Here is a 23,738-nt window from a genome sequence, read left to right on the forward strand (position 1 = left end):
CAATTGCCTCACCAAAAAAAAAAAAATAGAAAGTATTATTCCAAACTACTTTAGAGAATAATTAGACTGGTTCATAACTCTCCCAGCTATGCATAAGCATGTTTATCTTCCTATTACCCCTGATAATTATCATTTTTGAGGTCACCTCTGCCAGTAAAAAGGGCATAAGGTGAAACTTCAGAGTCATTTAAATTTTCATTTCTTTTATTATTAAGTATTTGGAGTATTTTTATACGGTTGCTGATAATTTGTACTTCTTGCAAAAACTGCCTGTTTACATTTCTATTGAGGAATGGCTCTTGTTTTCATTCATTTATATCAATTCCCTATATGTCTTGGATATTGGCTTTTTGCCAGAGAAATTCACTGCAGATATTTTTCCCAGTTAAAAGCTTCCGTTATAATTATAACTGCACTGTTTTTGTTTTTATGGAAAGACTTTTCAATTTTATGTAATCATCATTGTCCATTTTACATTTCACTATTATTTCCAAAGGCAGCTAGGTGGCGCTGTGGATAGAATGCTGGACCTGGACCCCAGAAGACTTATCTTCCTGAGTTCAAATCTGGCCTCAGACACTTACTAGATGTGACCCTGGGCAAATCACTTCACCCTATTTGCCTCAGTTTCCTCATCTGTCAAATGAACTGGAGAAAAGCAAAGCAAACAAGTCCAGTATCTTTACTAAGAAATTCTCAGATGGGGGTCAAGAAGAGTTGGACCCTGCTGAAATAACTAAACAACAATTTTATCTCTGTCCCTTATTTGATCGAGAACTCTCCCCACCATCCATAGTTGTGATAGAAAGCTTCTTCATTTCTCTTCTAATAAACAAATTAGAATACTGAACAAGTAAATGATCGTTTAAATCTAGATAATGCATCTGTTTGTAGCTTATTGCAGTCATATGTTGTGAATTGTTGGTCTAAAACTAATTTCTCTCAGGCTGTTTTCCCAGCATTTTTTGTCACATAGTAAGTTTTGTCAGTAGTCAGCGTCCTTGGGCTTATGTTTTGTCTTGTGTATCTAATATAATCTACGAATCTACCTTTCTATATTAATATAACAAAATATTATCATGCCATAAGAAATGAACAAATAGGCAGTTTCAGAGGAAACTTGGAAGACCTCTATGAAATGTTGCAGAGTGAAGTGAACAACAGAACGTGGAGAACAATGTATACAGTGACAGCATTATAGAGAAATACAACCCTGATCGATGCAATGTTGAATCACAATGTCTAAAAGGCTGATGATGAAATGTGCCACTTATCTTCTACCAGAAAGGCAGAATGAACTTAATGAACATAAAAGACAGAGACAGACAGACATTTCAGAAATGGCCAATGTTGGGATTTATTTTGCTGGACCATGCGTGTTTATGATGGAGGTTTTATTTTTTTGTTTTGTTTGTTTTTTGATCAATGTAAGGGAGGAGTTAGATCATAAATGCTTGTAAAAATGAACAATTTGTTTAAGTAGGCATTCTGTGAATTTAAAAAATGAAACGTACTTCCCTCCTCTCTGCAGACTATATGTGGCATGTGGCATAGGTTGCAAATATAGCCAGTGTATTAGGGTTTGTTTGGGATTTTGGTTTGTTATTGTTTTTTGCTTAACTATATTTGTAACAAGACAGGGTTCTGTTGGAAGGGAGAATGACAAGAAAGTTACAGTGACATCAAAAAAGCATTGATAAAACTTTCTTGTGTTTTTTTTTTGGTGGAGGAAGTGAAGTCTTCTAAACTGGGTGACTGGGAAGATGGTGATGCTTTCACCAAACAGGAAAGTTAGAAGGTGGAATAGGTAAAATTTTGTACAGTTTGATTTTGAAATGCCAGTAATATCTTAAATAGACAGCTGAACTTAAGAGGAGAGGCAAGAGTTGGTTTAAATGATTGATAAGTAGACCCAGCTAGCTAATGACGTGGGACTGAAACCTAGACCTTTTGACTCCTACTCCAGTGTTCCACACTGTCTCCTAATTCAGTTCAGTAGGCATAGAGGAGTTTCAGGGAAGGGGTGGAAAGCAAAAGCAGTATAATAATATAGTCTGTCCCCTCAAAGAATTCATAATTATGTGTGGGAAAGGAGATTGACTCCTCAAACAAATTAGAAGACAATGCAATACTAACTGAAATAAAATGCTAAATTAAATATAATCAAGTGCCAATCCCTTCTTCCATTCTTGTTCTCACACTCCTTCATAAGCAAGGGGGGGAAAAAAAAGAAAAAAAATATGAAGATAGTCTTCAGTAACAAAACAAAGCCTTCACAGTAGTCCCAAAACAGAGGCTTTTCTGACAGTCTCCCCTACTGCTGTTGCCTGGGTAAACTTCTGCTACCTTCATCCAAAAGATCAGGGGCTCATGGATCCTTTCACTTCATGTTTCCTAACATACCCCTCCCTACAATGTACTCTTCAGCACACTCTCAATGAAATGATTGCAGACTCAGGCATCTCAGGGTATAAACAGACTAAATAATTCACAAGTTCACAGACTCCCTTCACTTCATCCAGTTCAGCAGGAGTTCCCACAGAGTTTGAGGTTTTTCCAGTCCTTTCTGGTATCCCTTCCTCCATCACACCTCCTTTCAATCTCTAGCCCAGCCCCAGTAATAATTTTTTCTCATTTCTCTTGATGACTGGGAATACAAGCAAGGTCCCTTATGTCTGGGTGTCAAGTCCACACCTTGTTTCCAAAATGAAATGGCTCTCTTCTTGGCCCCTGGAAGCTCAGCTTGGCAACTTCCCTAATTTCCACAGTTATTTTAAACAAAACTCTCCTTTAAGAGCACTAGCCATTAAGACACCTGAGCTCTACTCTGACTCCAGAACTTATGGAATGACATTAGGAAAGTCATTATTCCTCTCTTGGCCTCAGTCTCCTCATCTGTAGCTGCTCCATAATTTATTTAAAAAAAAAAATCTTTGCTCTGCTTCCCATGACATCCCAAATCTCTCATATTTTGCTACGAAATCCCCTTGGATCTTAATGACCCTGGCTTCTATACAGTTTCCAATACTTCCATAAGTCTAGTTTTGTACTTCTCATCTGTTCTCCTAGCTTCCCATACTCCAATCTCTAACCTTGTGTCTTTTCTCAGCCCAAACAGGATCATAAAATGTTACCAAAACTATAAATTGTACATTGATTACTTTGTTTCCAGATGGACCAGGAGTTTTCAAAGTCACATGTGATTTAGGAGGGAGGGGTATTGTATGAGCTTGCCATACTTTCAAAGGGTCCTCTCTCTCATCTCTAACACACTTTTTCTGCCATTGGTTTAAGTTTAGGGGATATAGTTACTCTCTTGCTTGGGGGACCTGCGATTAGGGAGAGGTGGAGAGGTGAAGACCCAAGGGCAGGAGTGTTGTGCTGTTCTGCATCTGTTAAGCTGGGGCTGGGGGGATCTCACCCTTGTATCTGCCAAGTATCTCACCTTTGGAACCAAGATCTGCCCTTCCCTAATCATGGGATAAGTCTTAATAGCTGCTTAGATGGCACAGGCAAAATTAAACTCTCCTTTTACAGAAGAGGAAACTCAGGCCCGGAGAAGCATTTTGCCCAAGTTCAAAGGGCTGAAGCTAGAATAGAAATCTAGCACCTTCACTTGACTCAGTCCTTCAAATTATTGCCCTCTCTTCTTTCACAGTCACACTCCTATAAAAACTTACCTATCCTCATTGCTTCTACTTTCTCACCTACCCACATACTTCTCAATCCCTTGAAAACTGACTTTCAACACCACCATTCTAATGAAACCGCCCTCTCCAAGGTCATCAGTAATCTCCTTATTGGCAAATTCAAAGACCTCTTCTCAACTCTCATCCTTCTTGACTTCTGAAGTATTTGACTTCTTCCTACTAGAGAATTTCTCTTTCCCTGAGTTCTTGTAACAATGTTCCATTGTCTGTTGTGGATCTTTCCCTCCTGACCATTCCTTCATAGTGTCCTTTGCACGATGATGATTTATATCATGCCCTGTACGCATGGGATGGAACACAGGGATCTGTCCTGGAAACTTTCCTCTTCTCTCCCTATAATTGTGGGGGTTCAACTATCATCTCTATGCAGATGACTCCACTATCCATATATCTAGCTCTCATTTCCTGACCTCCAATGTCTCATCTCCAACTATCTGTTAGACATTGCTACCTGGATGTTCTATAGGCCTCTCAAACTCAGCATATTCAAACCAGAACTCATTTTCCTATGACTTTAAGTCTATCCTACCTCTCAACTTCTCTATTCTATTGAAGTAACCACCATCCTTCTAGTCACCCAAGTTCACACTTTCAGAGTCATCCTCATCTCTTCACTCTCCTTCTTCCCACAAATCCTATCAGTTAACAAGCCTTGTCATTTCTACATCAATAATATCTCTCCCAACTGTCCCCTTATCTCCGATTACACAGCCACCTCCACAGCTAGTTCAGACTTCAGGATCTCTCATCTGGACTATAGTAAGAGTCTTCTAACTAGCCTTTCATCTTTCAGTCTCTTTCCTTCTCCAATTTATCTTCCACACAGCTACCAAATTAATATCCCTAAAGTACAGGTCTGACCATGTCATTACCCTGCTCAAGAAGCTCTAGTACCTACCTATTGCATGTAGGATCAAATATCTACTCTTTTATTTAGCGTTCATAGCCCATCACAATCACACTCCAATCTATCCTTCTGGGTTGAATACACATTCCTCCTCTATTTCCAGTAAACAAATTGGCATGCTTATTATCGATATACAATATTCCATCTTCTGCTTTCATGCTTTGTATGGGCTATCTCCAACTCTTCACTTCAATATCATGGAACTCCTAAGTCGCTTCAAGGCTCACCTAAATGACACTTCCTTCAGGAGACCTTTCCTAATCCTTCTAGTTGCTAGTGCTCCCCAATCACTTTGTATTTATACGTATTTGATATTTACTTGTCCAATACAATATATCAGTAAATGAACACGTGATATTCCACCATACCATCACCACCTAACCACCCCATCCCCCAAGAATAATCCTTGAGAGTAGGGACTGTTTTGAATTTGTACTTATATCTGTGCCTAGCACAGTGTCTTGCATAGGACAGGACTTAATAAATGCTTGTTGATTGAGTAGTTGTCTAGATTGAGTTCCAGTTTCTCCATTTCCCTGACTAGAAATTCTGATATTCCCCTCTCTAAGTACAACCTCATATCACTCCACCTGTTCCTATGCTACTCTCCTCCCATACCTGTATTTTGTTCTCATCAAGACCTCCATTCCCTCCACCCCTCAGTACTTTCTCAAGCTATTAACCCTGCTCAGATTTCACTTTCCTCCAAACTAAACACAATAATTATCCATTTCAACTCTCCACTGTCCTCTGCTCTTGAATTCTTTGAGCCTTTCTGTTGCCATTTTTCTCTCACCAAACCTCAGTCACTATCTGCCTCTACAATCCTACTCCCAAACTACTGAATAAAGCTGGAGGTAATTATGCAGACTGGGAACAAACTATTTCACTGGAGCATCATAGCAGCAAGGTAGTTCTTTTACTCCTTCCTAATTGATTTCCTATCTCACTCCCTGCAAAAGCTTTTTTAAACCTTCTCTTCCCTCTTCAGACCCTTCACACCTGCTCCTCCTTCCTTATTCTCAGCTGAGAACCTTGCCTCTTCCTTTCCTGAAAAAAAAAAATTGAAGCCAGTGGCAGGAGTTTCCTCTCTTCCTCATCCCCTCTTCCAAATTTTCCTCTCTATCACAGGTAGGTACCACCATCCTTCTATTCTCCCGGGTTCATAATCATAGCATTATCCTAGATCAACCCCCTCCATATTCAATCAGTTGTCAACCTCTCCATTTCTACCTTCACGTCATCTTGCCCATCTGATGTCTTGTCTCCACACATAGTAAACACCTTCAGGCCCTCAATACCTTTTACCTGGATTATTGCAACAGTTCCTTAATTGATCTCCCTGTCTCGGGTCTCTCATCACTCCAGTCTATCCTCCACACTGCTGCCAAAATAATTTTTCTTAAATACAGATCTGACTCCTCTATTCAATCAACTCCACTTGCTTTCTATTGCCTGTAGAATTAAACATAAACTACTCTGTTTAGCTTTTAAAGTCCTTCACAACCTGGACCCAACCTATCTGGCTTCATTGCACATTACTCCCCCTCCTGTGCTCTGTGATGCAGCCAAAGTGGGCTCCTTTCCATTCTTCACCCATGACACTCCCGTCTTGGTCTTGCAGGGAGCGTCTCACTTACCTGGAATGTACTCTTCACTTATCTCCCCCTCAGAGAGTCCCTCATTTTCTTTAAACTGAAGCTCAGGCATCATCTTCTGCATGAAGCCTTTCCTGATTCTGTCCAACTGCTAGTGCACTGCCTCTTAAACTAACTTATAACAATATGTGTTTTTGAATGTACTTATCTCTCGCAATACAGTTTTAGTTCCTTACAAATAGGATCTGTTTAATTCTTTGTGTTTGTATCCACAGACACAGTGCCTGGCACATAATAAGTGTTTAAAATACTTATTGATTAATTGATCTGAGAATGTCATCTTCCTGCTCCGCTAACCCCTGACCTTTTTCTCTTTCTTGTGCTCTGCCCTACCCCCAATGTGTTTCCTTCCCCGATGTTCCAGTTTCTAAATCTCCTTAATTTTCAAAGAAATAAAGAAAGAAAGAAAATCCATCTCTTTGAGACCCAGACAGAACTTCCCTGAACCTGGAAGTCTTCAAAGGAGCCTTTCCTAAAATGGAGCAGACAAGTAGGTCACATCTGGTTGATGGAGAGGGAAAAATGACTTTACAGATTGGGGAGGGGGCGGGGTATGGAAAGGCACATTCATTAAGGAAAGAAAAACAAAGTGGTGGCTATCTTACAGACAGACAAGTCCCTGCCTGCCTGTTTGCTGCAGAAAGCACTTGAAAGCACAGACACTACCCAGGCAGTCGTGAGAAGAGCCAGTGGCTTTTTTTGTGATTCAAGGGACACTTGCCAGGATAAAAGCATGAAGAAAACTCAGCTATCACCTCTGATCCTTCCCCTTCCCTGATACTGCTCAGAGGCAGGAAAGCAGATACTTTTTCATCCTCTTTCCCAGGAGAGAGAGAGAGAGAGAGAGAGAGAGAAAAAGAGAGAGAGAGAGAATCTCAAGGTCTCCTTGGCTGAACCCCAATCACATACTGGCTTCATACTAATTCAAAGATAAGCTTCCACAGAGGACTCTGTGCTTTTGTCCTATGGACTGCATCTTTCAGTCCTGCAGTCAAAGGATTCTATAGTCCAGAGGAATAATCTAGAATCCCCTACCTGGATGGGACACAGAGAAATATTAAATGGGCTTAAATGGAAGAGGCAGTGTGGTGCAGTGAGAGAAATCCTGGATTTGAAGTCAGAGGAATGGAATTTGAATTCTGGTTGTTCTATTTACATGGGCAAGTCACTTCATGTAACTGGGCGTCAGTTTCCTCAATTGTAAAATGAAAGGGTCTACATGATCTCCAATGTCCCTTTCAGCCCTAAAGCTATAATCCTTTGATTAGAACAGAACAGAGCTGAGTCTGAGTTTTAGGATTCAAAGCTGGGAGGAATCTTATAGATACTCTAGAGCCCTTCCTCCCTCCCACCCCATTCCCCACTCCCCACCATTATACAGATGAGGCAATGATGTACAGAAAGATTAAATGCCTTGTCTCAAGCTAGAATTGAGATTTAAACCTAGGTCTTCTTGCTGTAAGCATTCTCCAATACAGCACATTGCTTCCTTCCAGCTCAGCCAGTTCTAAAGCAAGTTACTACTTTTTCCATATTGTAATTTTTCCCCTATCTCTCTTAAAGGAAGCTTATGGGTAAGTATCAATTCTGGGAGGTAGGTGTGATATTAAAGGTCCAGAGCTCCCAGCTCCTCCCTGCCTCCATAATCCCCACCTTCCTTTCCCTCTGTGGACTCAGTTCAAGTGGTGGGTGTGGGTGGGTCACACTTTCAGGAAATGGGCTGTGGAAGGGAAAAGGTCCTGACTGCCTGAAAACATAGAAATCTGAACAGAAAATGTGTATCCGGGCCTCAAGATCGGTCCCTAGGCTCCAGCCCCGGGGCACAGGGTACACACACACACACACACCCCAAAGCTTGCCAAACAGCACACACACTCTGTAGTAAACAAAACCCAGTTCTCTGGAAAGGGAATGTGGAAACAGGGAGTTCACTTCTGGGGAGGACACAGGGGTTTTCCATTAAATGCTCTTGGCATGGAGACTGGAGAATTTCCAGCTCTGAACTCCACTGCAGATCCTTTCAGGGCTAGGATGACTGAAAGAACTAAAGAGCATTTATTAAGTACCTACTATGTGTAAAGTGCTGTGGATACAAATAGAAAAGGATAACAGTTCCTGCTCTCAAAGTATTCGTTCTAATGGGGGAGACGACCCACATACAAGGTTGTAGCTACAAGTTAGATGGAAAAACCCAGTGTTCCTTCAAGTACAGCGCTAAACAGTTGATTATGCATCATCTTCAGTATAATTTCCTCCATCTGCCCTAAGTTTCCTAATCCATAAAATGGAACTCATAATAGCACCTACCTCCCAGGGTTGTCATGAGGATAAAATGAGATAATAATAATTATAAAGTGCTTTGGAACCCTTAAAGCACTAAGTAACTGTTAGCTGTTGTTTTTTATTATTATAAATACTTCAAGGATCAGCGATTTCATTGATGTAACTACTTCTATCAAGAAGTTAGAAACCCACACCTTAGTGGACAGTTTCATGAGTTGTGATCAGAATAAATCACCACCTAATAGCTAGCTTTCTGACAATGACCTCATGAAATTATTAATTATTCTGCTCGCTTATCTATTTAGAGAAACATCCTGGAAAGAGCACAGCTCCAGAAAACCTGGGCTCAAATCCCCTCTAACTACTTATGTGCCCTTTGGTAAGTTGTTTAATCTCTCTTGAGTCTCAATTTGCTCATCTGTAAAATTGGGGAATTGTATTATATATATTATAATTATACATTATAATACTTGTACTCACAGGTTGTTGTGAGAAAACTTTGTAAACCTTATAGCACCGTATAAATGTGAATTATTAATATTAGATAAGGGAGTACTTGAAAACCCAATACTTAATCACTAAGGCTAACAATGAGTTATTTAGGTATAAAAGATTAGACCACAACAAGTCATCTCTTCTTGAGGTGCAAATTAGTCTCTTAAATGAATCAAAAAGGAAACAACTTAATAGGATGAAGAATGGTAGTCCCTGTCTCAGGAGGACTTTAAAAGTCTGTTCACTGGGTCTCAGAGATACTCAAAGAAGAGCCCAGAAACTGATAAATGGAATAGAAATAGAGAGATGGAAAAAGGAAAACTGTAAAAAGCCACTTAGAACCCAGAGAGGGACGACCCAGGCAAAAACAACTGCTGCAAAGAAAGGAGCCAGGATTCTGGGATTGAGGCGGCCTGGTCAAAGGGGCAGATAGAAGCTGTGTTGCTAAACCCTTTTCCCCTTACCCCTGACGGTTGACCTCAAGTCAGAATCCTCTTTTGTCTGCTTGAAGTCCTTCCTTTAAGAAGACCTGGAGTTTTTTCCTTTGTGTCTAAAAGGGAAGTTTGTTTACCTTTCTTTGCTTTAAATATTTACTTTGTCTTTATAAAAAATGGTAATCACTGGCTATAGCTAGTCAGGGCATATTTATTGACAATACAATCTGGAGGAAGCAACTAAGAGAAAAACAACTCCAGAGAAGAGATAGAAATAGATTGAACACTGAGATATTTTTCTATAAGTTCTGTCTTTGGCTAGGAGCTCAGAGCTAACAAAAAAAAAATCAAGAAAATTATGGATCTTTTGATCATTTGATACTATTTCCCAGAGTATAGAAGGGGTATTTATATGGTAGACTTATTTTGGCAATAAGTGAGGGACAAATAGGGTGGTTGAACAATCTTGATCATGCCACCACTGTGTAGATGTCTTATGTTTTAATGCAAGCTCCAGCAGGACAGAAATATATCTTTTCTATCTCTCCTAGTGTCTAGCATTATATTCATTAGTCATTTGATAAATGTTTATTTAATTATATGTCCTGTGGAATGGCACAACTCTGGATTCTGTCTCTTCCTTCTTTTCCACAATAGCTGTAGCTGTATGACAGGTAAGAAAGGGATCCATCATCACTTGGGTCCTTTCATCTCTTTCCCAGGCTGGTTAAATGAGATGCCTTTCCCCAGATTGAGTGTAAATCTTTACAAATATGTGGCAGGAGGGGAATTGTGGGAAGATAGCAGAAAAGGCAGGAAATTACCTGGCTCTTCCAAATTCCCCCCCACACCCCAAATTAAAATAATGTCTCAAAGTGAATTTTTTGAACAGCAGGAATAACTAAAAGTCTGGGTAAAGCAGTGGTCTAGCCTAAAACAACCAGTGTGAACTTTAGGAAAGATCTGACCTAACAGAACAGTGGGTTGGCCAGAGCTAAATACAGATATCTGTGTCAACAATCAGTAAGCCCTGGGGGCAGCTGGGTTGGTAGCAGCCAGGTCTTTGGGAACTTTCACCCCACAGATAGGGAAGATTCCAGAGCAGAGTTGGGGTCCTCCATTGCCCTAGATGTGGGATCTAGGTACATTTGAACAGACTTTGTACCAGGCTGTGGCTGCAGGTGAGAAGTATATGCTGGGTGAGTGTGGTAGCTGAAGGGTGGGGCCCTGCTGGTTGTGATCATTCACAGGAGAATAGAGTCCCTGGTTTTGGTTCCAGGGGCAGAGGCGCAAACATAAGCTTGTGGCAGCAGAAAGCTGGTGGTGTGTTCAGGGACCAGAGGGAATGAGAATTTTTTTTTTTTGCAGTGGCAGGGGTGGTGAGGGATTTGGTCATAGCTCAGGGACAGACTTGATGTCATTCATAGACCAAGGCATGAGCCAGGAGGAGCAATCACTACATCTGGCCTTACATCATAGCATAATGGAAGAACCAAAAGTCAAAGAACTCCAGGTAGAACTCTGAAAACAGCAATATGAAAACCCTGAAGACTGAAACATTATTCCCCAAACCCCAGGAGCAGAGCCTCGCCTTAATATAAAGTTAACAGCCAAGAAACAGGACATTTAAAAAAAAATGAGTAAACAACAGAGAAAGAATCTGACCATAGGTAGTTACTATTGTGCTAGATCAGGATTCAAACTCAGAAGAAGACGATGAAGTCAAAACAGTTGCTTTTGAAGCTTCAAAGAACAATGTGAAAGAGTCACAAGTCCAAAAAGAGTTCCTAGAAGAGTTTTAAAAGGATTTTAAAACTTAAATAAGAGAGGTAGAGGAAAAATTGGGAAAAGAAATGAGTAATGGAAGAAAATCAAGAAATTATAAAAAGAAAATCAATTAGAAAATGATACAAAAACTTACAGAAGAAAATAACTCCTTAAAAATTAGAATTGGGCAAGGGTAAACTAATGATTTAATAAGACATCAACAAATAATAAAACAGGGGCAGCTAGATGGTGCAGTGAATAGAGCTCTGTCCCTGGATTCAGGAAGACCTGAGTTCAAATATGGCCTTATTTACTAACTGTGTCACCCTGGGCAAGTCACTTCACCCCATTGCCTTGCCAAAAAAATAAAAAATTTTTAAATTTTTAAAAAAGAAATAATAAAACAAAATCAAAAGAATAAAAAAAATAGAAAATAACATCAAATATCTCATTGGAAAAACAACCAACCTGGAAAATGGATCAAAAGGAAATAATATAACAATTGCTGGACTACCTGGAAGTCATGATAAAAAAAAAAAGAGCCTAGACACTAGCCTCTTCAAGAAATTATTAAGAAATTGTAGGGGGCAGCTAGGAGGACCTGAGTTCAAATTGGGTCTCAGACCAAACACTTGATACTTACTAGGTGTGTGACCCTGGGCAAGTTACTTAACCCCAATTGCCTAAAAATAAATAAATAAAATAAAAAAAATAAATAAAAATAAAAAATTATTAAGAAATTTTAAGGAATTTTTTTAAAGAAATTAAAGAAATTTAACAAATCATTAAGGAAAAGTTCCCTTAAGTTTTAAAACTAGAGGGTAAAATAATAATTGAAAACAATCCACCAATCATTGATTGCACAAGACACCAAAATGAAGACTCACAGGAACATTATACCTAAGTTTCAAAGCTCCCAAGTCAAGGAGAAACTATTACAAGCAATTAGAAAGAAACAATTCAAATATTGTGGAACCACAGTCAGGAAAACACAAGATTTAGTAGGTTCTACATTTAAAGACCAAAGGACATGGAAGATGATATTCTGAAGAGCAAAGGAACTGGGTGTGCAACCAAGGATAGCTTACCCAGCAAAGCTGAGTATAATCCTGCAAGGGGAAAAAATGGATATTTAATGAATTAAGAGGCTTTCAAGCATTTTTGAAAAGACCAGAACTGAAAAGAAAATTTGATTTCCAAATACATGAATGAGGAGAAATATAAGAAGGTAAACATGAAAGACTAATCATAAGGTATTTAATAAGGTTAAACTGTTTACTTCTTGTATGGGAAAATGATATTTTTAACTCTTGAAAATATCATTACTAGGGTGGTTATAAAGAATATACATCGACAGAGGACTTGAGGTTGAGATGACTATGATGGGATGATCCTAAAAAATGAAATTGGGTAGGGAGAGGTAAAATGGAGCAAATTATCTTGTACAAAGAGGTGCGAATGGAAAATCTTTTACAATGGAGGGGAAGATGGCATAGAGGGCAGACAGCAGGAAGTTTATTCTCATTTGAACTGGGTTAAAGAGGAAATAACATATACATCTACTTGGGTATAAAAGTATACTACCCAGATTAACAGAAGAGGAAACAGAATATCTAAATAAGCCTATTTTAGAAAAAGAAATTGAACAGGCCATAAATGAACTTCCTAAGAAAAAAAGCATCAGTACCAGATGGATTTACAAGTGCCAGACATTTAAAGATCAACTAATTCCAATATTAAATAAATTATTTGGCAAAGAAGGAGTCCTACCAAACCCCTTTTATGAAATAAATATGGTGCTGATACCTAAACCAGGAAGAGCAAAAACAGAGAAAAGAAAATTATAGACCAATTTCACTAATGAATATTGATGCAAAAATCCTAAACAAAACACCAGCTAGGAGACTACAGCAATATATCACAAAGATTATACATTGTGACCAACTGGAGTTTATACTAGGAATGCAAGGCTGGTTCAAATATAAGGAAAACTATTAATAAAATTGATTATATCAATAACAAAAGCAACAAAAGTCATATGATTATATCAATAGATGCAGAAAAAGCTTTCCCAAGAAGATCAGGAGTGAAACAAGAATGCACATTATCACCAATATTATTCAATATTGAGCTAGAAATGCTAATTTTTAAAAATTAAAGTAATCAGAATGGGCAATGAGGAAATAAAACTATCTCTTTATGCAGATGATATGCTATGCTTGGAAAATCCTAGAGATCCAACAAAAAATATTTGAAACAATAATTTTAGTAAAGTAGCAGAATATAAAATAAACCTACATAAATCATCAACATTTCTGTATATCACCAACAAAGCCCTGCAAGAAGAGATAGTAAGAGATATTTCATTTAAAATAACCATAGACAACATAAAATACCCAGGAGTACACCTGCCAAGATGAATCCAGAAACTATATGAACATAATTATAAAACATTTGGGCTTTGAGCTTGTGAAGCCTATTGCTAAAATTTTATTCCCTCCTACTCCAGAAGAGTGACTGGTAGTTCTCCTCTGAGGCATCTTGAACCCAGGCCCCTTGTACTTTGGAATCTCCAAATCAAAGATATTAATGATCCACAGTAACTCATCTCTGGAACTACTTTCTATAAGAGGTCTTTCTTGTCCATCCTCATGCCCCCACATGCTGGTGCCTTCCCATCCAAAGTTACCTTGTTAATACTTATATAGAAAGTTCTTGCTTTACATAAATGGACCTTTCTGCAGAACTCTGTGTAAAATAATTTTTATGTAATATGAATTTGCCCACAGAGGTGGGGAAGAGAGGGAGGGAAACAGGAAGAGGGCCACACAGCCAGCACATGGTTCAAGGACACATGGGGGCTGGGGACAGAGATACAGGATCAAGAAGAGGAACACCAGGGGCTGGGACCAGCCATGTAGGTGCATGGCTAGAGCAAGAACATGGGGGTAGATATGTGGCTGTGGCACCATTTTGCTCTGCTTTCACCTGGAGAGTTTTTTCTAGGGTTTTTTAATAAGGTTTTGGTGGGAGGAGAGAGCAGGAGGCTGCAGAGATTGCTTAGGGGGGTGAGGAGCGGAGGGGGGGAGGGGGGAGAGAGAGAGAGCAGTACTGTACAGTAAAATTAACATATTTTTTTTTTTGGAATGTGAATTTCAGGATTCTTTACTTAAAGTCATATTTGCATAATGTAAGAACTATCTGTATATGTACTAGTTAGATGGCATAAAAATAGCTAGGTGGTATAGTGGATAGAGTGCTGGGCCTGGAGTCAGGAAGACCTGAGTTCAAATCCAGCCTCAGACACTTACTAGCTGCATGACCCTGGGCAAGTCACTTAACCTCTCTTGCCTCAGTTTCCTCATTTATAAAATAGGGGTAATAAAGCACCTACTTCCCAGTATTGTAATTGTAAAGCACTTAGCACAATGCCTGGCACATAGTAAGTGCTATAGAAATGTTAGTTATTATTATTATGATATTGTTGTTGTTGTTGCCATCTCTTCCATTAGAATGCAAGCTCCTTGAGAGCAGAGGCCATTTCACTTTTGTCTTTGTATCCTTGCACTGAGCACAGTACATGGCATATAATAGGTACTTAATAAATGCTTATTTTATTTTTTCATTTCCCATGGCTAATGTTGATATCATACTTGGCATAGACAGAGGGCCTGGCTAGTACTGGAAAAAAAGAGTGTTAGGTCTTTGAATCAATCGATAAACATTTAATGTCCATGATATGCAAAGTACTATGCCTAGGTGCTATACATATGCATCATAAGCAAACTATCGATCAGTTTCTTCACACACCATTCATCATCCCCTAAAAATGTTAAACCACACTTGCCCCCACTACAGAGTGAGCACAATTTACTCCAAGAGCTATAGTCCTTTCAGTTTTGATTTAAGTCAGTTCAATAGTTGCTTAGTCTTCTATCTCCATGAGGTTCCCAGGTAGTTGGGGGGTCACTGCTGCAAAGGCAATAGAAAGTACAAAGACAAACCCACTGAGGAGAGAGGTGGCACCACTGAAATAGACAACCTTGCCCCAACAGCTGCTCTGCCCTTCTTGAGGCAGCATTGCTTAAACTGAGATAGAGTTCTCTCAGAGCTTGGGACTGGAGGCCTCTGACACATGGCCCTGTTGGCTGCTACTTGCTAAAGGGATACCTATTCTGCCCTCCATTAACATCTGAGGGGACAATGCTTTAACCATCTATCACTACCAAAAACCCATTTGATGAAAGAGACTTCAAGTCTGGAACAACAGACAGCCACAACTCTTCCTGAGAGTGTGATGTTGAAGGACAATGTGGCTGCCTGCTGCCCTGGACTTGAGGTCTTTATCACTATATGGTCCTCTTGGCTGTCATCATCATTGACTATCCTGACCCCAGGGCCAGCCCTTCTCAAGGATTATGAGGGAGAGAAATAGAAGAATGAAGCGACTGCCCTGGCCACATATTGCCCAGAATTAGTGGCTTCCTTCTCCATATGACTTTCCTGAATACCAGTACCATCAAACCTCTTCTCAACTCTATACCTCCTTAACTGGTACTTCCCTTGCCTTTATGTTCCGCTTCCCTTATAGCTAGCAAATTTTTACCTCCCATTCCCCTCCTTCCTATGAAATCCCCCTTTTCTTGCTCCTCTACCCTTACTTTCATCTTTATCCTAATCAGTCTATCTTTCTCAAGTCCTTATCATTTTCTAGCTCTCACTGACTGGCCAACAATAGGTCCCAACCCAAGCCTCACTTGGTCATTATTGGGCTCTTATGGCTCAGAGTGAGTGTAAATAACAATTGTTTCTGTTTTGGCCAAAAACTGAAGCTGTTCCCCTCCCAGATTTCTTTTTCTTTCTTTCTTTCTTTCTTCCTTCCTTCCTTCCTTCCTTCCTTCCTTCCTTTCTTTCTTTCTTTTTTTTTACTATATAAGAGGCAATTCTTTGCCTCATTTCTTCCCTAACCTTAATCACCAAATGGGCTTTGCCTCAATCAGACTGAGATCTGGGAAAGACCTTAGCTTAAAAAAGCCAAGGTCTCTCACTGCATCCGGAGCCATCTCCAGTTGCCCTGATATATATCTTGCTACTGAATGCAGATGGCTCCAGAGAAGAGAGTGAGACTGGTGACTTTGCACAGCCCTCCCTCACTTAAATCCAATTCACTTGCAAGTGATGACATCACCTTTGTGATGTCATGGTTCTCTTCCAGAACAAAGGACAAAGTACTTTGCCTCCCTTTCATCCTAGATCTTTTTCTTTAATGTTTTTTTTTCTTTCCATCTTCTTGCACTCAAGGAAGGCCAGATAATAGCTGATCACCTTCTCCAAAGCTGCTTGCTCTTTCTTTCACATACTTCAGCACACCAAGTCAAGAGGAATCAGCATCCTCCCTGTTTGCCATTGTTATTCTTAACACTTTCATTTCACATCTCATTCAACAGGTGGTAGAGAGTGAAGATGGCAAAATAGACAGCAACGTAGCTGGGATCTCACACAACTACCCCATCAAGGATGGAAAAAGAACATTAGACTTCAATGACTCTGGAGGAGAAAATGGGGCTGATGACTTTGCACAGCTCTGCCTCACTTCTTGTTGTTCCTCCTTTGTTCTGGAAGAGGACCAATGACTTCAGGAGGATAATATCTTGACTTGCAAGTGAATTGGATTTAAGCGAGGCAGGGCCATGCAAAGTCACCAGCCTCACTTTCTCCTCTGGAGCCATCTGACTCCAGTGGTAAGACATAGATCAGGATGACTGGAGATGGCTCTGGATGCAGTGGGAGACCTTGGCCTTTTTAAGCTAAGATCTTTCCCAGGTCTCAGTCTGTCTGAGATAACTTCCATTCAGTGATTAAGGCTGGTGAATTTTGTGTCAGTGCTGTAGGAGTTTTGGGAAAGCAAACAACAGCAGAAAGCTGTGTTTGTAAGTGAAGGTTTGGTGGCATATGAGCCATTGCCATTTCCTGGGCCTCCATTTGTAAGTTACATCACCACCACCCCTCTACTAGGGCATAAAAACCTCACAATCCAATGCAGAAAGGCAGAAATATTGAATGCATCCTTTTCAGATCATGATGCAATAAAAATTATATATAATAAAGGGCCATGGAAAGATAGACTAAAAAATAATTGGAAACTAAATAATCACCACCACCCCTCCCTAGAGGCAGTTGTTTTGGTAACTTCCAGTGCTGCCTAAGCAGAGCAGAGGTGAGATGCAGCCAAAGTGGCCCTGATCAATTAATTCCCCTCTTCAATGAACTGCCCCTCTCAAAGAATCACTAAGGAGTTCATTATAGAAAATGTTCAGGAAGCCATCTCCCCCACTAACTGCGCTATAAATGATGCTGATGACCCACGTACTAGCATAGGAGCCTATCACTCTATGCTGGAGTCAAACGGGGGGAAACTATGTTGGAATTTCAGAAGCTGACAATTGTTTTCCAGCTACTGCACTGGAATGGAAACCTGAAGGCCCTTCAGGAAACCAAGTGTTCCCGATAGGAGGTGATTTCCCACTATTCCCAGCATTCCTTAGATGAAAGGATGAGGAGTCATATGGCCCTGGACTAGATCATGAAGGAACAAGATTCACCAAGAATTATCTCTCAAATGCTACTGGGAAATAAGAAATACAGGAAATGGGGTACAGAAGTCTATCCTGCCCTACAGGAAAATAGAAGGGGAAGGGGATAAGAGAAGTGGGGGAGAAATAGAAGAGAGGACAGACTAGGGGAAGGGATATTCAGAATGCATGTGATCTTGGGGTGGGGATAAGGGTGAGATGGGGTGAAAATTTGGAACTTAAAATCTTGTGGAAGTAAATATTGTCTCTCAAGAGCTGCAGATGGCCCTGAGGACATTAGAGGAAGCCAGAAGAGCTGGACAAGAGTTTTACAAAGTTTTACAAAGTTTTGTTTTACAAAGAAAAGAAAGAAATCCTAAGCTTAGCCCTAATTCAGCTCTACAGTGACCAAAATGCCTCTTTGCCAAGGGGTGCTGCTTTATTGCAGCTACCACTAACTGATACCAGAACTCCAAAGGACCCATCAAGTGCTAAACCAGAAAATGATATTCCTCTGATATATTGATGGACCATGTAAGTTGGTCACTTACAGTTATGGTTTTAGAGAAATGTAGCTGCTAATTGAAGTTTTAATCCATTTGCACCCTACCCCAGCCTGACCCCAGCCCCATCACACATTATGGAACCTTAGAGGTGAAAAGGACCTCAGGGATCATCTAATCCAATTTCCCTACCAATCTTTTCTCCTCCACTAGCTTAGGCCTAAATTAGGAGGAAGGGGGAGGAAAAGGATAAATGCTTTACATATATTTTCTCATTTGTTCTTCACAATAAACCTGTGAAGGAAGTGCTATTGACATATTTTTTTTCTTTTCGGCAAGGCAATTGGGGTTAAGTGACTTGCCCAGGGTCATACAGCTAGTAAGTGTCAAGTGGCTGGTCTGAGGCTGGATTCGAACTCAGGTCTTCCTGACTCCAAGACCAGTGTTGTATCCACTGCACCACCTAGCTGACCCTGACATCCCTTTTTTGCAGATTAGTAAACTTGATCTGAGAGAGATTAAGAGGCTCCCCGAGATCACAGAGTTCCCAAGTATCTGATGAAAGATTCAAACCTAAGTCTGTCTGACTTCTGTTTCTATGGTCTCTCCATTATGCCACCTAGTTGTCTCATTGATGGCGAGGGAGAAGGAGATTATTCAACAGATATTTTTTATGAATCATTAGAATCCTACAGAATGGGTACTGAAGATGTACTAAATCTGACATAGACTTTGATGAGCTACAACATAGGGTTGTATAACCTAAGAAGAAACAAATCTCAACTCTAGAAGATTCTGTTGATAAATTTCACAAAGATTTGATGACAAAAGCTTGACCTTTAATCAAGTTTCTCTGAGATGTGGGTGATGGGTGAAGTTTACCAGGGGAAGGAATCTCAAAAGGGAATATTAAATACAGCTTGATTAAGTCTTAGCAAAATAGAATTGAAATCAATTTCCAATTTTACACACTCAAGGGGAAGGTGCATTTTTCCAGACCAGATTCACAGAAGGGGATAGCCAGAAGCCTAAGGGCACTAGCAAAGGATTCTAACCAGATAAGTTCAGCCTATGAGCAAGATCCATGGAAGCCTTACCAAAAGTGGACCATGGATGAGCCAGGGAAATCTGGAGCCTGCGGCTATATGCCTTAGGGCAGACCATGGACCAAGGGCCAGCTAGGGATACTTGAAATCTACAACTATGTTGCTCTGACCTCAGCCTGGGATCTGGAATCCACAAAACTCATACTAAAAAGAGCAGTAATCAGACCAATCTAGACTAACTACATCCTTGGATAGCTCACTGGCTTGGGTTGCTCCTGAAATCACTGAAGCACACAATACTCAGTACCACTAGGAAATAGTGGAAGGTCCCCAGATAATGCAGATCAGGCTCAAACAAGGTCCTACCATTCCTTTAAGAAATGCATAGAGCCTTCCCTGACACAAAATTTCAATTCAGGAAGTAAGGCTAGATAAATGTGGCAACAAAAGAAGCTACCATGATAAAGAAATACTATGGTTCCATGGAGAACGAAGACAAACATCTAGAAAAAAGAGAATAATGCCACAAAAGCCTCAGACAAAAACACAGTTTGGCTACCAAGTTTATTAGAATTCTTGGGGGGGAAAAATGAAACAGGAGTTTAAAATGATATTATAAATTAAATGAGAGCTCTAGAGGAAAGATTTGGAAAAACAATAAATAGCTAAGCACAGGAGGCACAAAAACTTACTCATGTAACTGACTCCCTAAAAATTAGCATGGAAATAGATAAATAAAATGACTAATGAAAACCAGCTAGACTTCTTAGAACAAGATGGTAGAGTGAAAATATAAAGTTTCTACTAGCCATCTCCTAAAAGAAACACTAAAATTAATACGCCCAGGAATGTCATAGCCAAAATCCAGAGTCTCTAGGTCATTTTGGGGAAAATGCTGGAAGCAGTTGGAAAAGAGTTAAAATACCAAGGAGCCACATAAGATTTGGCAGCTACCACTTAAAAGAAGAAGAGAGCTTGAAATTATTCCAAAAGGCAGAAAATAAAGGCTTGAAACTGAGAATAACCCATCTGGCAAAACTGAGTATCATGCTACAAGGCGGGAAATGGATCTTTAATCTATTGAAGGACTTCCAAGCAGTCCTGATGAAAAAACCAGAGCTGAGTAGACACTTTTAAATACAAAGGACTCAAAATAAGTATAGAAAGTAAGTATATTTGAACAATTGGAACTATATGATGATTAATTTTTAAATAGTATTTCATTTGATTATTTATTTTTCCCAGTTATATGTAAAGACAGTTTTTAGGATTCATTTTTTTTTAATTTTTAGTTCCAAATTTTCTCTCTCCTCCCTCCCCTCCTCCTCCTTGAGACAGTAAGCAATTTAATATAGGCTATACACGTTCAGTCATGCAAAACATTGTCATATTAGTTATGTTGTGAAAAAATACAGAAAGTGAAAAATAGTATGCTTTGATCTACATTCAGACTCCATCAGTTCTCTCTTTGGAGGTGGAGAGCAATGATTAATTTTTTACATTAATAGGAGAGAAAAAACAAATGTACTCTCAGAACTCTAATAGCTTCAAGGGGTATAGCGGGATTTATAGTAGAATAGATTAAGTATACATTATAGAAGCAACATACAGAATACAAGATGCGGAAGCAAATGAACCTAGTAACATAGAGTTAAAAAAACAAAAAGTTCTCAGCTCCTGGGGTAAGGACTAACTATTTGATTGAAAAATAAAACTTCTGGGAAAATTAGATAACAGTATAGAAGAAATTAGGTTTGATCAACACCTCACATTATACATCCAAATGAGCTCTAAATCAGGCCTACACAACATGCAGCCTGCCAAAGGATTGCATGGCCCATGAAAAAAGTAAAGAAAGTAAAGATGTAACAAGTGCTTTGTCCATGCCCCATTTAACCCGCCTTCCACTAGTCACTATTGTGCCCATCATGTAAGCTGGCAGGTGGGTTGCCACTGCACATTCTCTCCTGTTTATCCCGTGACCTGTGGCAACCAACCATCATCAGTCTGTCTCTAATCTGAGAGGAATGATTTCATGATAAATAAGTAATGAGTGTAATTAATTGATATTAATTGAAATTTACCTTTTTAAAAATATGGTTTATTTTCAAAATAGTTTAATCATTGATTATACCATGACTTGGAAAGTGAGCCAATAAAAGCCTATCTGCGGGTCTAAGAAGTTTAGCCTGTTTTAATTTTGGCCCCTACCTACAAGTTGTGCAGGTCTACTCTAAATGGATATAGAATCTAGTTAGAAAAGGTCACATCAAAACCAAACTAGAGAAATGTGACATTTAAAAAGTTAAAGAGACCCAATTTCTGAATAATTTAATCATTTTATTTATGACAATAAATAGTAAAAGGATGATTATTTGGCATCTCTCTCTTAAACCAAAGATAATCACAGTAGGAGGTGGGAGGTGGAATGGGGGGGATGGGAGAGTGGGGGAGAGGGGTTGGCTCATCACTTATATGTCCTTTGGAAAAGGAGTGTTCCAGAAGGTGGCAAGCAACTCTGACTGGTTAACAATTAATGAGAGAATGAATATTACCATGAGGGGCTGAACCTATTCAAATGAATTTTGATTATGTTACTTTACTTCTGAGTTACCCTCAGCCTTGGGCAATCTATTCAAAAAATTTATCCCCATCCAAACCTGAGTAGAGCACAATGGCTTCCCCACCTGGGGTGAGGTCTGAGCAAGATTGTTAAGAAAATTAGTTTGATGGTAAATGCTGGAGAAGATGTGGAAAAATTAGAACACTAATGCATGGTTGGTGGGGTTGTGAACTGACCCAACCATTCTGGAGAGCAATTTGGAACAATGCCCAAAGGGCTACAAAAATGTGCATACCTCTGACCCAGCAATAGCACTTCTAAGGCTATATCCCAAAGAGGTCATATAAATGGGAAAAGGACCCATATGTACAAAAATATTTATAGCAGCTCTTTTTATGGTGGCAAAGAATTGGAAATTGAAAGGATACCCATCAATTGGGGAATGGCTGAACAAGTTGTGGTATGTGAATGTAGTGGAATAATATTGTGCTATAAGAAATGATGAACAGGCAGACTTGAGAAAAACCTGGAAAGACTTGTATGGTCTGATGCTGAGTGAAGTGAGAAGAACCAGGAAAAAGTTGTACACAGTAACAGCCATGTTGTACGATGACTAATGTTGATAGACTTAACCCTTCTCAGCAATACAAGGATATAAGACATCTGCAAAGGCCTCATGATGGAAAATGCTATCCACATCCAAGAAAGAACTATGAAGTTTGAATGAAGATCAAAGCATACTATTTGCTATTTTTTTTTCTTCTGTTGTGTTTTGTTTCCTCTTTCTGTTGGTTCCTCCTACTGGTTCTAATTCTTCCTTATAACATCACTAATATGAAAATATGTTTAATAGGAATGTATATGTATATCCTATATGAAAAGGCATGCCAGCTTGGGGACAGAGGAGGAGAAAAATTTAAAGCTCAAAAGTTTATGGAAGTGATGGCTGATAAATCAAAATAAATTAATTTTTTAAAAATAATATAGAGGTTCTATATTTTTTCCCTTCTTTCCTTTCTTCTTTCTTTTCTTTCTTGTGAAGGAAGATGGGAAGAAAAAAACAAACGACTGATAATTGAAAAAAGTATTGACAATTAAGTGATATGCCACAGTACATGTGTACTTGCGCATACATGCAGCGACATCTACCACAGGGAAATATGTGGACTACTTTTTTATACTTAACTTTAGCTTTCTTGTTTTACAGTTCAGGGTGTCTGTCTTGTCCCCTTTTCCCTCCCCAATTCCTGAGCACTTCAGTCTTGCAATCATCGTTTTGAGGAGATGCAAGCTAGGTCACACAGGCAGTACCTGTGCCACCCCACACTGAGTGTACAATTCTGTGTCTGCAACTAGGATTTCCTACAGCTTGTCCTTTTCAGGAGTCAGTACCAACTCCTCACACTTTCTCTCTACCCCAGCTTATCTTTTGATAAACCCTAGTTCCCACAGCTTCCAGTTACATAGATTTTTCGCACGATTCCCCTGGGGGTGTTTGTAAATACTTTCTTTTTCTAGTTGAGAAACAGTTCTAGTTCTCCTTCCCTCAACTGTAGCTGCTTGGCCCCCACCCCCACCCCACTCCCACTCCTTAATAGAGCAGCAATTAGCAGCTCTGACACTCAAGGAAGGCATCACAAAATATCCAGAAGGTATAAAAGTACGAATGGCATTCTCAAATCAATTTTTAATCCAAATTCTGTTGGTCTGGAGATGAAGGGTGGGAAAGGCCTTGAGGCATCAGAAGATCCCAGGACACTAAGAACAGGGGAGAACCCAGGGGGAACTCGGCAAATGCTA

The 23,738-nt window shown here is 39.6% G+C and overlaps 1 protein-coding gene and 1 pseudogene across 2 annotated transcripts in view; one reads left to right on the forward strand and one right to left on the reverse strand.

Moving 5' to 3' along the window:
• The window catches only part of NINJ2 (ninjurin 2), a 154,240-nt gene that overhangs the window by 127,694 nt on the left and 2,808 nt on the right, over positions 1-23,738 (reverse strand). Inside the window, exon 1 of one of the 2 annotated variants that reach the window (XM_078149067.1) lies at positions 6,258-6,590. The exons of the other annotated variant lie outside the window; for it this stretch is intronic. The gene's annotated coding sequence lies outside the window, so the exon portion shown is untranslated. Of the gene's footprint in view, positions 1-6,257; positions 6,591-23,738 lie in introns of those variants that run through there. 2 annotated transcript variants of the gene reach the window in all.
• On the forward strand, positions 8,414-18,352 carry LOC110218661 (protein limb expression 1 homolog; annotated as a pseudogene).

Source organism: Phascolarctos cinereus, unplaced genomic scaffold (genome assembly GCF_003287225.1).
Source record: "Phascolarctos cinereus isolate Bilbo 61053 unplaced genomic scaffold, phaCin_HiC Scaffold_1;HRSCAF=81, whole genome shotgun sequence".
Lineage (NCBI taxonomy): Eukaryota > Metazoa > Chordata > Mammalia > Diprotodontia > Phascolarctidae > Phascolarctos > Phascolarctos cinereus.